At 41.0% G+C, this 14111-nt stretch overlaps 1 protein-coding gene across 1 annotated transcript in view; it reads left to right on the top strand.

Moving 5' to 3' along the window:
• Positions 1-160: 160 nt before the first annotated feature.
• LOC135541394 (3'-5' exoribonuclease HELZ2-like) overlaps positions 161-14111 on the top strand; it is a 38832-nt gene continuing 24881 nt past the window's right edge. Inside the window, 1 exon segment of the mRNA XM_064967599.1 lies at positions 161-278. The gene's annotated coding sequence lies outside the window, so the exon portion shown is untranslated.

The raw sequence follows: 14111 nt of genomic DNA, 5'->3' as shown, positions 1-14111 counted from the left end.
AAAAAGCAGTAGCAGGAGGGAAAAGTCAGTACTAAGAGTATGCAAATCAGGGAGCCAAATGATCGGCTCTTTCACCGATGCGATTCGGTTGCCGACGTTCACCAAAAGGATCCGTTCAAAAAGAGCCGTTCGTTCGCGAACAACCCATAACTAAATTATATTCCAGCGATGGGAGGGATTTATTGTCCCCATACCCACTATAACAGATACAACGGAAGAAACTGGAGTTTCAATTTAATGTTAAATGTCTGACTGTTGAAACTCCTGAAACTATTGCGGTGAGTGCAGCATTTTAAAATGAGTTAATTAACCATGTGTGGGTTATAAGCGAACATTTTGAAAATAATTGTAAATGTGACGAACCTGCGACTTCCTTCTAGATCAAACCAGGAATTACTTGATGTTGCATTTTTTTTTATGAAAACAAATGATCTAATTGTTTCCTGGTGAAAGGTATGCAAGGTAAAGCGCCTATAAGATCCGTCCAAAACGTGTACGCACAAATATTGGACCATATGTGTCTTTCATACTTTTCGCATTTTTAGCTCGGCTCTAACAATTTCTGTAAACTGTAAACACATTCAAATGAATAGAGGACGGGTACGGAGCCGTGTTGGTTGGGAATTTGAGCTGTGCGTCCATCGTGGACCGTGGTCAATAGATCCATATAGCAAGTTGGGGGCGATGAAACAACAGAAGCACGTTAATTTTCAATGAATGAAGCGAAGTGCGCGGGAGGACCGTTGGGCGATGCTAGAATGGCCAGAGAGGAAGAGGAAGAGAGAGGCCCAGCTCGGCAGAAAATTTGTCCCCCTCTAGCAGGTGGCGTTTTTTCGTTGTTCCTCCACCAAGCAAGTAGTTTGGTCAACAAAAAACATTTATGGCATATTTGCTACACGAGGCTTATTTGATGGAATAGACGTTTTGTAAGAATGTACTGATATAAATAGGACACGTGACATCCTGGTCACTGAGAGAAAAAAATAATATCAGAGTTGTCTCAATATGGTTTTGCATATTCATGACATGAGGCTCGTAGCTTAGCATATCTTTCCATTGAATACTGGTGGTTGACGTCAACAACCTAATCTAATATTTAAAAAAAAAAACATTAAAATAATGAGATGTATTCACCAATCCAAAGAAAGGATAGGTGGGAGCTAGACAGCCCGCTTGAACAGGGCTGGACCAAAGTTGGGAAAACTTTGTACTTGCTATTGACCAATCAACTCTCACTATAGTTTCCAACCCCTAGTGGATTGGCTGTTGATACTTAGCACTACCTCGCCTGGTTGCTAGCATGCTGTCACCAACATGAGGGCGAAGAAATCTTGACTATCTGAATTTACGCGTTAAAAGGATCTCGGCTATCGCAATCGGACGCTGGTGTCTCAGCGTCTGTGGACTATGATTTAAGCGTAAACAATAGTCCACAGACTGCTTTACTAAAGAAATCTCTGTTGGCCAACAGCCTATCGACCAAACAATCGACCAGTCGACTAAATGGGATCAGTCTTAGTTGACTCCATTGTGTCCAACAGTTGTGTCAAGTTGTCTGGGTGTCCTTTGGATTGTGGACCATTCTTGATACACACATCTTTTGCCTTGCCTATTCACCCTCGGAATGGCACACACATACACAATCGATGTCTCAAGGTTTAAACATTCTTCTTTAACCTGTCTACTCCCCTTCATCTACACTGATTGAATTGGATATAACAAGTGATATCACTAAGGGATCATAGCTTTCATCGGGACTCACCTGGACAGTCTGTTATGGAAAGAGCAGGTGTTGCTAATGTTTTGTACACTATTTGTCTTTAAATAGGCCTACCTCCTTTCTGCATTGGACTCAGGTCTCATGTCTGGGGTGGAAAATTAACTTCTGAAAGTACAATGCTTAGATTCATAATGACATCTTAGATTTAAATCTTTACAAAACAGCGATAGTTTCTTTGCAAAGAAGACACACAGGTTTGGCATTGCAGAAATGCTGTACGATGAATATATTTTAATAGAGTAGGTAGGTAAAATCTTTCCTCATCAATAGCGCTTCAAGCTTGGCACACCTGAGCACTCTGGAGCAGGTTTTCATTAAGGATCTCTGTACTTTGCTCTGTTTATCTTGGCCTCGATCCTGACTAGCCTTCCCCAGCATGATGCTGCCACCGCCATGCTTCACTGTAGGGATGGTGCCAGGTTTCCTCCAGACGTGACACTTTGCATTCAGGCCAAAGAGTTCAATCTTGGTTTCATCAGACCAGATAATCTTGTTTCTCATGGTGTGAGAGTCTTTAGGTGCCTTTTGGCAAACTCCAAGCGGGCTGTCATATGCTTTTTAGGAGGAGTGGCTTCTGTCAGGCCACTACCATTAAAGGCCTGATTGGTGGAGTGCTGCAGAGATGGTTGTCCTTATGGAGGGTTCTCCCATCTCCACAGAGGAACTCTAGAGCTCTGTCAGAGTGACCATCAGGTTCTTGGTCACCTCCCTGATCAATGCCATTCTCCCCTGATTGCTCAGTTTGGCAGGGTGGCCAGCTCGAGGAAGAGCCTTGGTGGTTCAAACTTCTCCCATTTAAGAATGATGGAGGCCACTTGTATTCTTGGGGACCTTCAATGCTGCATACATTTTTTAGTATCCTTCCCCAGATCTGTGCCTCGACACAATCCTGTCTCGGAGAACTATGGACAATTCCTTCGACCTCATGGCTTGGCTTTTGCTCTGACATGCACTGTCAACATGCACTGTCAACTGTGGGACCTTGTATAGACAGGTGTGTGCCTTTTACAAATCATGTCCAATCAATTGAATTCACCACAGGTGGACTCCAATCAAGTTGTAGAAACATCTCAAGGATGATCAATGCAGACAGGATGCACCTGAGCTCAATTTCGAGTCTCACACGGAACCCAAACCGGCTGCACACGTGCGCCATCGTGCATAAATGTATATTTCTTTGTCCCCCCACACCAAATGTGATCATGACACGCAGTTTAAAAATATCAAAACAAACTCTCAACCAATTATATTAATTTGGGGACAGGTCGAAAACCATTAAACATTTATGGAAATTTAGCTAGTTAGCTTGCACTTGATAGCTAATTTGTCCTTTTTAGATAGCTTGCTGTTGCTAGATAATTTGTCCTGGGATATAAACATTGAGTCGTTATTTTACCTGAAATGCACAAGGTCCTCTACTCCGCCAATTAATCCACACATAAAACGGTCAACCGAATCGTTTCTAGTCATCTCTCTTCCTTCCAGGCTTTTCTTCTCTTGACTTTATATTGCGATTGGCAACTTTCATAAATTAGATGCATTACCGCCACTGACCTCGTTCGTCTTTCTGTCACCCACGTGGGTATAACCAATGAGGAGATGGCACATTGGTACCTGCTTCTATAAACCAATGAGGAGATGGGAGAGGCAGGACTTGCAGCGTGATCTGCGTCAGAAATAGAACTGATTTCTATTTTAGCCATTGTTAACTCAGACGCTTGTGGGAGCGCGCAATAATTGAATAACATAGATTTCTACATTTATTTTGCAATACGTACGCGACCGGTGTGGTCAGCCTGTCATACATAGCAAAGGGTCTGAATACTTATGTAAATAAGGTATCTGTTTTTTATTTTAATAAATTTGCTAAAGTTTCTAAAAAACTGTTTTTGCTTTTTCATTATTGTGTGTAGATTTCTGAGGGGAAAAAATAATTTAATCAATTTTAGAATAAGGCTGTAATGTAACAAAATGTGGAAAAAGTCAAGGGGTCTGAATGCTTTTCGAATGCACTGTAGCTCCCCAATACCGTCTGATGAATATATTTAATTTAATACATGAATGGTGACCACAGCCCTTCAAAATACATCTGAATCGTGTTCTAATGCGATTTTTCCCACCCTGCTCCATGTATTCACTGTATTCGATTTCAAATTTGGCTCCCAGTGCAGCTAGTTCCGGGTGTATTTTGACGCATCTGACAGTTCCTTCTCTGTATGTTCCGAGACGCGTACACGTTTGCTACCCTGATAGACTGTCTCTCAGACACAGCATGTTGGTGGCACCTTAATTGGGCAGAACAGGCTCGTGGTAATGACAGGAGTGAAATTAGTGGAATGGTATCAAATACATCAAACACATGGTTTCCAGGTGTTTGATGCCATTCCATTTGCTCTGTTCCAGACATTATTATGAGCCATTCTCCCCTCCAACAGCCTCCTGTGCTATCAGAGTACCAAACTGTACACATAAGCACAGCAGAGTTATAGAATATTGGACCGTTGGCTTTCATACTTTTCTAATTCTCAGCGCAGCTCCAACAATTTCTCCAACTGTCAACACATTCAAATGAATAGAGGACAGGAACCAAGAGACACGTACGTTGGTTGGGTATTGTGGGGAGGTGCGCATTCAGGCTGTGCGACTCCCGTGGATGGGGGCCGGACTATCGCTTCCTCATTAACGATTAAACAGTCAAAGACAAAGGTTTCCTCTGAAGTAGCCTACATGACAGCAACTTCAGATATTTTACTGTTCCTGGAAGCACATTGCTGGACTGTTGGGACTTGAAGTGAAATGTGATACGCTGTCTTTTTTTCTTTAAAGAGCGACTGAATGCACAGATGTGTTAAGAAAAACGAGATTTCAGTCTTGGGGGTGTGGTTCATGTAGAAGTTACTGACCTTTGTCTCCCATGAGACACCCTAGTAACAAAGCCAGTATTACTTCCTCAAAATAGTAGTGCTGAGCGATTTAGTGTTTTGAGGTCATTTCGGTTCGATTATAAAAAATGTATAATGGTTTTCGTTTTCAATTTTGATAATTTTTTAAGACATTAAATGCATTATGAAATAGAGCTTTTTGATGGAAATTACAAGGCCCAAAATAGTTAGCATTCAACTGCCAAAACATTGTAAATATTCCATTGTCTCTGTCAAGTCCACATTGGGTAGACATCAGTTGGGAAATAGGAAATTAATATGAAATAATACAATATTTAAGGTGTATATGTTACTTAGTTTTTATTTGATGACTTTATTATTTTTCATTTCATAAAGTCTTCATCTGATCTCTGCTCAGGCAGTAGCAGTCTGCCAGCCAGACCTAACGTTATCTATGTGCTCCCCATACTGTATTGTATGTCTTTAGTCATCCTATTTAGCTACCTTGCCTAAGTAGCTTATGCCAAAGAGCTGTCTGACAAAATCATTTTACTACTTCTTCAAAGGCATACTTTCACGAACTGTCTCTGTCCCTCTCATCATTGTGTAGATTCCTCTCTCATGCGGTCTATATGGTCGGTGTGTATCTAAACTAATGACATGTTTACATCTTAAAGTATTTCATTATGCAGTAAGTCTTCCTCAGTCTTGCCCCACTACTGAACGAACAAGTTTAGTGTTTGTGCAAAATGGAGGAGAGACTTTAGAAAAATTCAAGACAGGATACATATATTATTTCAGGTGATAAAAGATTAAACATGTTTTGTTTCACTACTTTATCCACAACATGTTTCTCTAACTTTATAGAAAGTCAAGCAAACTTGCACTGCAGAACAACTAGCTAGCTGACTAAAAGCTAGGCTAGGTTGAAGATACCATTGTAGCTTGCGAATATTTTTACTTTACCTTTATTTAACTAGGCAAGTCAGTTAATTAAGAACAAATTCTTATTTTCAATGACGGCCTAGGAACAGTGGGTTAACTGCCTGTTCAGGGGCAGAACGAGAGATTTGTACCTTGTCAGCTCGGGGGTTTGAACTTGCAACCTTCCGGTTACTAGTCCAACGCTCTAACCACTAGGCGATAACACCTAATTATTATTATCAAAAAGCAAATGTCATTACAATCACAATAAACTTAGATGCACTATGCAGAATTTGCTCTGCCATTGCTAAAATTGTAATAGTTCGCCTAATTTCAGTTTATGAGACAAAACAAGCAAGTATAGTGTAGAGCAGTGGTCGTCAACCTTTTTTGAGTCAAGATCACTTTCTGAGTCAAAAATCTGAGTCAAGATCTACCTCTCAGGTAAAAAAAAATATTAAAAAATACTTTAAAAAACATAAGCCTATTCAACTTTGACCAATTCAAAACAGTTCTGTAGCAATATGATTTGTGCAGTAGGCTATAGGCCCAATATATTATCACTGCACATTGGCTATGCTTGAATTGCCCTGCTAATGATTTTCTTCTCAGACCATTTTGAGAATTTTTTTTATTTGCTGTGTCTCTCTAGTCATGGTTTTAAAAGTTTTGAAATCTCACAGTATCAACTTTTATGTGGGTTCAAGGTTTCTTTTTACAGTCTATGTCTCGAGGAATCTTTGCAGGCACAGTGATCTGAGCCCTCTGATGTGCCAGTTTATAGGTGCACTTGATTTGCTCTCTGGGCCTGCCGGATAGGTGGAGTTCAACCTACAGACACATGAAATTGGTCAAAATGGGCACATTTTGCCTTCCTGTCGATAAGGCTGCTGAATGAAGTGCATCTACCGCCAACAGCGCAAAACAAATAAAAAAATTGGAACGCAAGGCATTATCATATATATTCTTTTACAGAAATGTTTGGTAAACGACTAGGTTGGTGACCACGGATGTAGAGAATCATTGTACCACCTTAACCACTGTGAAATATATTTTCCATAACCCAAAATATTGTAGATTCATCTGTCTGAAGCTGGTGTACAAAACCTAAGTTCAAGACAAACAGGAAGCATAGAAATGTCGCACATAGAACAGTTCTACAGCTTCTTAGACATGCTTTCAATGAGAATGACAGATCTATAACACAAATTTCTATGGTCATTTGGTTGGGTCGCCCAAAAAGTGAAGTATTGCAGCTTTAAACGGAAGGCAACAGTCATATAATATAATTGGCTTAGCAGCCAATGTGTATTATTTAACATTTACCATTAAAATAGTATGTACTTTCTAGGAACCGTAGTTGTTTACAAGTTGCCAGCTATCTTATAAAGCTATCACATATGTGACTGACCGCCTTGATTCGGTCTTAGGTAGCAAAATTTGAAATTGTGTTTTTTACATTGGATAAAAGCAGAGACACAGAGCTACTACATTTGCATTTGAGGAACAATGGGAAATTAATTCTGCTTTGAAAGTTGATAAACGGCTCTTCTTTGTCTAGACCCATTCAGTATCTCTTTAAGGGTTGATCCGAGTGTTCTGTCCTACTAGTGGTTAGAGCGTTGGCCCAGTAACCGAAAGGTTGCTGGATTGAATACCTGAGCTGACAAGGTAAAAATCCATCATTCTGCCCCTGAGCAAGGCAGCTAACCCACGAAGACGTGGATGTCGATTATGGCAGCCCCTTACACCTCTCTGATTCAGAAGGGTTGGGTTAAATGCGTTCAGTTGTACAACTGACTAGGTATCCCCCTTTCCCTAACAACAACAATCAAGCTAACTGGATAACGTGAGAGAACTGTTCACTGACCATTTTACTCGCCCTAGCAGAGTTGGTTAGGCTGATTTTATGTGCTGCTGGTATAAATGTACACTTTTTTGCCAACGTTTACTAACACCGGCCATTCAATGGGTGTTGAGTGTTCGTAAATTCATCAGTTATCCTGCGCTCTGGTACATCAGACGAGAGTGCTCTGAAATTGGAGTAGATATCCAGAGCGAATTTACCAGCTAAGTCTATCAACAGTTGTCGCAGTGACCATTGAAATGGTTACTTGCATAGTGGAGTATTTTGTTAAGACATCTAGCTAGCTAGCTAGGTAAACAATGAACCATAATCCCAACTCATGATGTTGCTACCCTGCATGAATCTGCAGGTAGCTAACCAACTAGGTTCGATATTAGCTAGCTAACATTAGGCCATAACTAGCAAAGCAAATGGCTAGTGAGCCAGCCAGCTAACGTTAGCTAACTAGCTAACAGGACACTTTAACCTGAAAAGATCCAATGTAGCTAGCTAGACGATCTTACCCGTCCGTATACATCATAGATGGATGCCTCTCCCTGTCACAGATGCCATGGTTGCCCTTAGTTTGAAGATGTAATCCTGACACAGGTGTTTTCTCCATCTCCTTAGCTATCATACTCTAATTCCACTGATTTCAAAAACTCTGTCTTCCAGAAAGTGGAGAGCAACACTTATGCAGTTGTACTGCGATACATTAAAAGAAAAGCCACATTAGAGAGGATTACCTACACATACAGACCAGCTCAAATAGACAGAAATGTTGCTATATGGCAGACCAATCCGAACTCATCTCTCGGCATATCCAGTACACTTATTATCTCAGCCAATCATGGATAGGGGGAAGGTTGTCGGCTTTTTCTGTGGCTAAACCACCTAGGTTCGTAATTTAACAATTGTATTCATATTTACAGATGGCATACAAGTCTGTTATTAAGGCACATGAAAGCTCACATTCTGCCCCCCAAAAAGTTTATGTTCAAATGGCTCTCCTGTGAAGTAGTGGCCCGCGACATATGCCTAGTTTTCTGAAACGAGTCATATATTCGCAACAAAGCCTCCCTCACTCATGGTGCCAAACATACCTCGTAAAACTGACTATCCTACTGATCCTTGACTTCCCCATTGAAATGCATGACATCCAGCGCAACGTAACAGAGTGCTTATGGGTAATATGAACAAGGCTTAACGTAGTTTAAAAGTGTATTAGTCCAGAGATCTGCATATAATGACGAGATGCTCATGTCTCCGCCCTTACAATGGGGTCGTTGTCCCAAAGGCGGGAAGGCAGGCGACAAGCTTAGGTCCAACAAAAACCCCAATAGAAATGCATTAGGATTATCTTTGACAGATTTTTGGTGATAGTGAAACCTCCCTCTTCACCTCTTGCTCTATGATTCATCTCCGTCTTGAAAAAAACTGCCGCAATGGATTATTGTCATTGTAGTTATTACATTTCTGAGCTGAACTAGATTGAATATTTGCTGAATAAAAACTACAACTCCCTCCAGCCCAGCATCCTACATCAAATAAAATAAAATGTAATTGTATTTATCACATGCGCCGAATACAACTGGTGTGGACTTTACAGTGAAATGCTTGCTTACAAACCTTTCCCAATGATGCAGAGTTTAAAATAGTAACTAACATGAGGAATAAAATAAAATACACAAGAATGGAGCTATATTCAGGAAGTACCAGTATCAGATCAATGTGCATTGGTACTAGGTACTAGGTATTTGAGGTAGATATGTACATAAAGCCAGGGTAAAGTGACTAGGCATCCAGATAGATAATAATAAGAGTAAAATATAGAACAGAGTACCAGCAGCAAATTGAGTGTAAAAGTGTGTGTGTGTATGTGCGTATGTAGTTTGAATGTTGGAGAGATTTCTGTGGAAGTGACAGTGGAGTGTGTGTGAGTTAGTGTGTATATAAAGTCTAGTGAGTGTGCATAGGGTCAGTGCAAGATAGAATCAGTGCAGATAGTGTGGTTACTATTAATTAGCTATTTGGCATTTGTTTCAGAGCCTGTTGGTCCGAGAGCCGATGCTCCGGTACCTTTTGCCGGGATGGTAGCAGGGTGAACAGTCTATGGCTTGGGTGGCTGGAGTCTTTGGCAATTTTTTGTGTCTTCTTCTGACACCACCTTATATAGAGGTCCTGAATGGCTCAGCCCCAGTGATGTACTGGGCTGTCTGCCAACCGTGTTTAGGATCAGCTTGGAGGAGGTCTTGTTGCCTTCCCTCACCTCCTGGGGCCGACCCGTCAGGAAGTCCAGGATCCAGTTGCTGAAGGACGAGTTCAGTCCCAGGGTGCCTATCTTGGGGATGAGTTTGGAGTGGACTATAGTGTTGAATGCTGAGATGTAGTCTATGAACAGCATTCTCACGTAGTTATTTCTATTCCTCAGGTGGAAGAGGACCGTGTGAAGTGCAATTGATATTGCGTCATCTGTGGATCTGTTGGGGTGGTATGCGAATTAGAGTGGGTCTAGGAAGATGGTGTTGACGTGTGTCATGACCAGCCTTTCAAAGCACTTCATCATTACAGATGTGAGTGCTAAAGGGCGATAGTCATTTAGGCAGGGTACTTTGGAGCTCTTGCGAACAGGGACAATGATGGTCAGCTTGAAACATGTTGGGATTACAGACTGGGACAATGAGAGATTGAAAATGTCTGAAGACACCTGCCAACTGGTCTGCACATGCTTTGAGAACGCGCCCTGGTATTCCGTCTTTAAATGTTTGGCGACGGAGAGCGAGATCACACAGTCATACGATGAGCTTCGTAGCTGGTGAAATAGGATTTCACCTTCCTCCTATATTGTCCTTTTGCATGTTTGATGTCTCGTCAGAGGTCGTAGCGGGATTTCTTGTATAGGTTCATGTCTGTGTGTTGTTCATCGTAAGTGGTAGTTACAGCTTTTAGCCCAGCACTGATGTTGCCTGTAATCCATGGATTTGGTTGGGATATGTTCTTATAGTCACTGTGGGGATGACATTGTCACCTATTGATGAAGCCTGTGACTGTTGTGGTAAACTCCTCAATGTTATTGGATGAATCCCAGGACATATCCCAGTCTTGTACAAGTAAAACAGTCTTGAAGACTTGTTTCTAATTCGTCTTACCACTTCCGTATTGAGCGGATCACTTGTACTTCCTGTTTGAGCTTTTTTTGTAAACAGGAAGCAGGAGAATGAAGTCATGGTCAGATTAACTGAAGAGAGGATGAGGAAAGGCCTTATATATGTTTCTGTGGGTAGAATATAAATTGCATTCAGAAAGTATTCAGACCCCTTGACTTTTTTCACATTTTGTTACGTTACAGCATTATTCTAAAATTGATGAAGTATTTTTTTTCCCATCGATCTACACACCATTATGACAAAGCAAAAACAGGTTTCTATACATTTTTTCACATTTTTCATTTTTAAAAACTGAAATATCACATTTACATAAGTATTCAGACCCTTTACTCAGTATTTTGTTGAATCACCTTTGGCAGCGATTACAGCCTTGAGTCTTCTTGGGTATGACACTACAAGCATGGCACACCTGTATTTGGGGAATTTCTCCCATTCTTCTCTGCAGATCCTCTCAAGCTCTGTCAGGTTGGATGGTGAGCGTTGCTGCACAGCTATTTTCAGGTCTCTCCAGAGATGTTAGATTGGGTTCAAGTCCGGGTTCTGGCTGGGCCACTCAAGGACATTCAGAGACTTGTCCCGAAGCCACTCCTGCGTTGTCTTGGCTATGTGCTCTGGAGCAGGTTTTCATCAAGGACCTCTTTGTGCTTTTCTTTGTTCATCTTTGCCTCAATCCTAGTCTCCCAGTCCCTGCCACTGAAAAACATCCCCAAAGCACGATGCTGCCACAACCATGCTCACCTTAGGGATGGTGCCAAGTTTCCTCCAGACTTGAAACTTGGCAATCAGGCCAAAGAGTTCAATCTTGGTTTCATCTGATCAGAGAATCTTGTTTCTCATGGTGAGAGAGTCTTTAGGTGCCTTTTGGCAAACTCCAAGCGGGCTTTTGTGCGCCTTTTACTGAGGAGTGGCTTCTGTCTGGCCACTTTACCATAAAGGCGTGATTAGTGGAGTGCTGCAGAGATGGTTGTCCTTCTGGAAGTTTCTCCCATCTCCACAGAGGAACTCTAGAGCTCTTTCAGAGTGACCATCATGTTCTTGGTCACCTCCCTGACCAAGGCCCTTCTCACCCGATTGCTCAGTTTGGCCGGGCGGCCAGCTCTAGGAAGAGTCTTAGTGGTTCAAACTTCTCCCATTTAAGAATGATGGAGGCCTCTGTCTTCTTGGGGACCTTCAATGCTGCAGACATTTTTTGGTACCCTTCTCCAGATCTGTGCCTCAATACAATCCTGTCTCTGAGCTCTCCGGACAATTCCTTCAACCTCATGACTTGGTTTTTGCTCTGACATGCACTGTCAATTGTGGGACCTTATATAGACAGGTGTGCCTTTCCAAATCATGTCCAATCAATTGAATTTACCACAGATGGACTCTAATCAAATTGTAGAAACATCTCAAGGATGATCAATGCAAACAGGATGCACCTGAGCTCATTTTCGAGTCTCATAGCAAATTTTACATTCCGAGTATGTCCACATCACCGTCAGACCATTTTATTGGTAATGTAAAAGTTGTATTTTTTTGTGATCCAATTAAGTAATAAAGGCCCGATTGGGAGTGGTATATGGCCAATTTACCATGGCTAAGGGCTGTTCGAATGCACTGTGCCTGGATCCAGCCCTTAGCCGTGGTATATTGGCCATATTCCACAACCCCCCGAGGTGCCTTATTGCTATTATAAACTGGTTACTAATGTAATTAGAGCAGTCAAATGAAATGTTTTGTCATACCCTTGGTATGCGGTCTGCTATACCATGGCTGTCAGCCAATCAAGCACAGGCTTGAATCACCCAGTTTTATAATACATAATATAGTACACTTGTAATCCAGAGAGATTAGAAAAAGTATCTAGATCCTCTGTAAGGCTTGTGGAGGGATCCAAATTGTGGATTTATTTAAAAAAAAACATGAATCATCAAAAACAAATGACACCTTTGTTTTTAAGCCATGGATTTCGAATCCTTTAATATTATTGTTGGATCTGATTTTTAGTAGCTAACATTTCAATGCCCATAATAAATACAGCTGAAGTTGGAAATTTACATACACCTTAGCTAAATACATTTAAACTCAGTTTTTCACCATTTCTACCATTTAATCCTGGTTAAAATTCCCTGTTTTAGGTTAGGATCACCACTTTATTTTAAGAATGTGAAATGTCAGAATAATAGTAGAGAGAATGATTTATGTTCAGCTTTTTTCCCCCATCACATTCCCAGTAGGTCAGAAGTTTACAAACACTCAATTAGAATTTGGTAGCATTGCCTTTAAATAGTTTAAACTTCTTATGGCTTAGGGGCAGTATTTTTGACATCTGCATGAGAAGCGTGCCCAAAGTAAACTGCCTGTTACTCAGGCCCAGAAGCTAGGATATGCATATAATTGGTAGATTTGGATATTAAACACTCTAAAGTTTCCAAAACTGTTAAAATAATGTCTGTGAATATAACAGAACTGATATGGCAGGTGAGGAAAATCCATCCAAGAAGTGGGATTTCTTTTATGTGGGAAGTTTTCAATTGAATGCCTATAGAGTATCTAATAGGTTAGGCCCCAGATTGCAGTTCCTATGGCTGCCACTAGATGTCTAACCTTATATAGATGTCTAACCTCTTTAGACATTGTTTCAGGATTGTTTTCTGAAAAATGAAGAAGAATGTGACCTTTCTGTCAGTGGACTGGAGAATCATGCAGTGCTGGGTTGCGTGCATGACCGAGTGCGAGCCCTTCGTTATTTTTCCTTTCATTAAATACGCTATTGTCCGGTTTAAATATTATCGATTAATTAGACAACTGACAACCTACGGATTAATAATAAACATCGTTTGACATGTTTCGACGAACTTTACCAGTACTATTAGGATGTATTCGTCTGCATGTTTTGACCGCCTTTGAGACAGCTGCGGTCATCCCACTCTTCAAAGGGGGGGACACTCAACCCAAACTGCTACAGACCTAAATCTATCCTACCCTGCCTTTCTAAAAAAACAAATTGGGTATTGAGAAGACTGATACCTCATTTCATGGATCCCCAATCCTTAGATAAAACTGTACAGTGCAAGATTAATGTCAATACACATAATAGGCTGACTGGAGAAGTGATTTCACACAATGACAGTCCCGTGATAAGAGCAACAACGCTAATATTTGCGTAAACTCTTCAGAGTTGTGTTCTGTGGGTGTTACCGAGTAGACTGAAACCCCATTTCATTGTTTCACATTCCAACCTTGTTTAACATTATCTAGTCTATTTATGGCATGATTCCACCAATTGTAACTTTCAAATATGTACTTTTATTTTGAAGGCAAACCGCAAATCCACTATTGTGCCTAATCATTATTGTGGCCAGCTTCACAACACATAACCCGGTCCGGTCGATCCTCACTAGCCAGATGAAGCTAGCTGGCTGCTTATAACATTAGCTTTGGGCAACAGGGTTAAGTAGCTGGCTAGCTATTTATTTTCATGAACTGAAGTTAATAGTTACTCACAAGGATTCCTGTATCATTGCTAA

This window comes from Oncorhynchus masou, chromosome 6, assembly GCF_036934945.1.
Source record: "Oncorhynchus masou masou isolate Uvic2021 chromosome 6, UVic_Omas_1.1, whole genome shotgun sequence".
NCBI lineage: Eukaryota > Metazoa > Chordata > Actinopteri > Salmoniformes > Salmonidae > Oncorhynchus > Oncorhynchus masou.
The sequence above is the reverse complement of the archived record's forward strand: the minus strand, read 5'-3'. Positions and strand labels throughout refer to the sequence as shown.